At 40.5% G+C, this 4,162-nt stretch overlaps 1 long non-coding RNA gene across 1 annotated transcript; it reads left to right on the top strand.

Annotated features, from left to right (window-relative positions):
- The first annotated feature begins 3,049 nt into the window (after positions 1-3,049).
- LOC127780136 (uncharacterized) lies at positions 3,050-3,828 on the top strand. The gene is made up of 2 exons (XR_008018779.1): positions 3,050-3,163; positions 3,265-3,828. It is a non-coding gene; the product is annotated as an uncharacterized LOC127780136 (long non-coding RNA).
- The last annotated feature ends 334 nt before the right edge of the window (positions 3,829-4,162 follow it).

Genomic DNA, 4,162 nt, shown 5'->3' with positions numbered 1-4,162 from the left:
CCGAGACATTTGTCTCCACCAGTGACAAATCCGTCGTGTCATCTCATGGGGGAGCTCACACACAAAGACTACGCTACGCCACAAATATTGTCTACTCCTTCCGATCGATCTTTTCCATGCAAACGATGATACCATGCACTCCTTCCGTTCTAAACTACTATCTCAAGTTTTAGAAGTATACTACATCCCTTCTAAAATATAGCTATTTTTAGCACAGTACTTTATCCCAAAATGAAGCTATTTTTCTACCTACCTTCTCCTCTCAACCAATCACAACCATTCTTTTTCACCTACTTTCTCTTTTCAACCAATCACACACTTTCTTCAATCATTCTCACCTACTTTCTTAATACCCGTGCTAACCTCAAAAATGCTTATATTTTGGGACAGAGGAAGTATATGAGATCAACATAATACTAAAAAAAATGATTGGTTAAGATGAAAAGATTTATGGAGAAGTGAATTGTAAGAGATGGTTATGATTGCTTGAGATAAAGTAAATATGCAAAGATTTAAGTTGTCATATTTTTATATAAAATTTAAATGCTGAAAAAATTTATATCTTAGAACGAATTGAGTAAGGTTGTGTTCGTTTTAGAGTTTGGGGTGACAATGTCTTGTTTTCCATTAGTGTGCTTAACTGTTAAGCGATGTATTTTTATGCTACTATATATAAATTTTATTTATCCAATAAACATTTTTAAGTCTATTATAATTAATTAATCATAAGCTAATGGATTGTGTTATGAAGTTTTCACCTCCATACGCCCAAACAAATTCAGCCTGAGTAGGAAAATTTTTTTAGAAATGAACTTGTGCCAATTACCTTCCCGTACATAGCACTATAGCTACAATACTTTTTTAAAGAGAGAGAGAGAGAGAGAGAGCATAGCAGCAATACGGAGCAGTAGTTTTCTAGGTGTGTACTGTATGCCTTTGAGACTTAAAAAATTTCCAGCAAAGAGAAGTGCACAGTGTAAACTTGATGCATGTGTTGCTTTGTCCGTAATGATTGATGCGCATTTCACGGCAAATTTGAGCAATCTAAGATTGATCATGGCCCCCCCCCCCCCCCCCTCAGTAGGTTAAGATACTGTTTAGCATCTTAAATGCAGACAAAATGGACAAGATATCAGCTGTGGACAAATGAACTACTCCTAGATCAAAAAAGTGCTGGGCAATGAAGGCTAGTCGTGCTAATTTCGGCTAGTAAAGTTTATCAGTACAAGTAGCTGCTACCTAAGGTCTTATCTTTCGGCTCAATAAGCAGTTGAGATTGCAAGTGGATCATCACTTCACTAGTAGGAGTATCTTTTTTTGAACTATATATTGATGGATCACTTCATTATCAAATTAAGCTGATCAAACCTCCTTCTATATATGCATAGTACACTAGTAATTAATTAGAGAGATCAGGATACTACTCTATTAAAGTTTGCTTATTTACTCAGTATCCGTGATTTGGTTGGGAGGCAACGAGCTTATAGGAGATCTCTCATGTATGCAAGCATTTGGCGATCTCATATATAATAATGCATCCCAATTAATACATCCACACACAGAATGTTTCATTTTCTGTCAACGAAAGCATGCAGGTACGTAAGTACCCTAGCTAACTCAACTTCTTTGTTAGTCATTATCGTTAAGCTCATCCCCCGGATAATCATGATGATTTTAAGGCCGCAAGCAACATAAGCATTGAGTACGTATACGTGGTTGCTAGGACTAGGAGTACTCTATCACATGCAAACCCAACATAAGCCGCCCTGTGTTTGTTGCAACGCGTTTGATCGAGCACACAACTGGAGTAGTAGTAATTAATTAATTAGTGCTGGATGTGGCAAATTAAATGTGCGTGATGAATGGCTTGTTAATGACGATGTCTCACCCAGAGAGACCGGCAACTTAATGAGCCCAGTGACTTTATAACATCACTGCCCGTACAACACACATTACTCTGTCATAGGCTTATAAATTGTTGGATGTGGATGGATATATTGGATCCGGTCTGAAGCAAACGAAACACATTACACGGCCGGGGCAGCATCCAGCCATTACGGGGGTGTTTAAATGCATGTGTGTAAAGTTTTAACGTGTCACATCGGATATTATATAGGGTGTCGTATGGAGTGTTTGACACTAATAAAAAACTAATTACATAATCCATCAGTAAACCACGAGACGAATTTATTAAACCTAATTAATCCGTCATTAGCAAATATTTACTGTAGCACCATATTATCAAATCATGGAGCGATTAGGCTTAAAAGATTCGTCTCGCAAATTAGTCGCAATCTGTGTAATTAGTTATTTTTTAGCTTATATTTAATATTTTATACAGGTGTTCAAACATTCGATGTGGTAGGATGTAAAATTTTGAGGTGAGATCTGGCCCTACATTGCATTTGCATCTGCATCCATGCACATCATATATTCGACATTTCGATATGAGAAAAGCTTTAGATTCGTCGCACATACGATGCTATGGTTTTATCAGTCACGGGCGCAAGTGAATCAGTTGTAGCTAGTAGCTTAGCTAGGTTGGTTGTTGCACAGGCTGCAGCTGCTTTGTTGCGTGCAACCTGGTGGACCATGCTAGCTAGTGTGCATATAATGCAATACAACCAGCAACAGATGCAAGGCTCCAACGTTGCATTGCTGCATGTATGTATGTATGTATGGACGGTACGTGGGCCTGTCACATCGGCAGCATGCGTGCAATGTACACCGGCAACCAGCCGGCAATGGCACATCCGGTTGGGATGCACGCTCACGCCCGCAAAACCTCCTTTTCTTTTCTCCCAATTACACGAAAGGCACATAGTACACGTGCATAAAACATACCGGTAAATGTGTACTTTTAATGAATAATGTTTGGTTAAGACCCGCTAAAATAATGATTTTCGCATGTGACTCTGTTAAGAGACCTGTCTATGAAAATAAATCTATTTTCGCAGATAGACCTCTTAATAAACATGTCTAACACAAGGCTCGTCCTCACTCCCTCTTATTTTCTCTCCTCTCCTATCTCTTTAAAAAAACCTCCTTACTCTACTCGGTCACTCCCCTCTCTCCCTCTTATCCTCTCCTCACCCAAGGCCGACGGGAGCGGTGGCACCTAGGGCAGTGACGGCGGGCGGATCTGAGGGAGACAACAACAATGGTTCCTCCGCTGCTCCCTCTTCCTCTTCCTCTCCCTCTCCCTCTCCCTCTCTCTTACTCTCTCCTTCGCCCCTCATCATCTTTGTCTCTCAAACTCTATAGGCTGGCAGAACACAAAATTTGACAATTTGACCCTTTCCAAAAACTAATTTCGCAAATGAAACGTGGCCAAAACTTATTTCAAAAATGACTCTTTTGTTCAACATCAAATGGTATGGTGCTAAACCATACGATTTGGCGCTAAACAAAAGGGTCGTTTTTTAAATAAGTTTTGGCCGCGGTTCATTTGTAAAATTAGTTTTCGAAAAGGGTCAAATAGTCAAATTTAATGCTGGCAGAAGCACTTGAGGATAGCAGCGGGTCCAGCGGTGCGTGAGGAGGTCGGCGAAAGAGGCGCACGTTGACGGCGGCAATGATGTGCATCGACATTACTAGCGGTGTTGCCTCCTCGGGGCATCTCCACCGCCTCAGGAGTGCCCAACCCCCTCACGGATCCATCACTGTCAGTCTTGAGTGCAGCAGGGTCTCGACGACAATGACGACGGCTGAGATGGTTTGAGCTAGAGTTTTGACTTTTTGAATTTTCAAAAATGTACTCTCATATAGTCATGTATATCATAAATTGAACTCTGATTGGTAAATTTGTGGACACACTATTGACCATTACACCATCGGTATTTTCCCAACCTCTTGTTTCATTGATAGCAAAATTTGCTAAGGACATCTAAACTTTGTGTAATTGGCTGGAAGACATTGCAAAATCGTATATCTGCTAATGGACACCATAAAATTTGTGTACTTGACTGTAGGACACCGAGGCAATATTTTATCAAATTTAGACATAAAGAGTTGAAATTTTAAAAAGACAAAATTACCCTTAGCCTGATTGAACCATCGCAACCCCGAACCCTATACCCACACGCACCCTACCCTAATCCCCATCCAAAGACCCTAACCCTAGGCGACGGCGGTGGCAGCGAGAGCTGGCAAGCGGTGCTGG

The sequence above is a fragment of the Oryza glaberrima genome, chromosome 7 (genome assembly GCF_000147395.1).
Source record: "Oryza glaberrima chromosome 7, OglaRS2, whole genome shotgun sequence".
NCBI lineage: Eukaryota > Viridiplantae > Streptophyta > Magnoliopsida > Poales > Poaceae > Oryza > Oryza glaberrima.
Note: the sequence above shows the minus strand (reverse complement) of the source record. Positions and strands in the feature narration are given on the sequence as shown.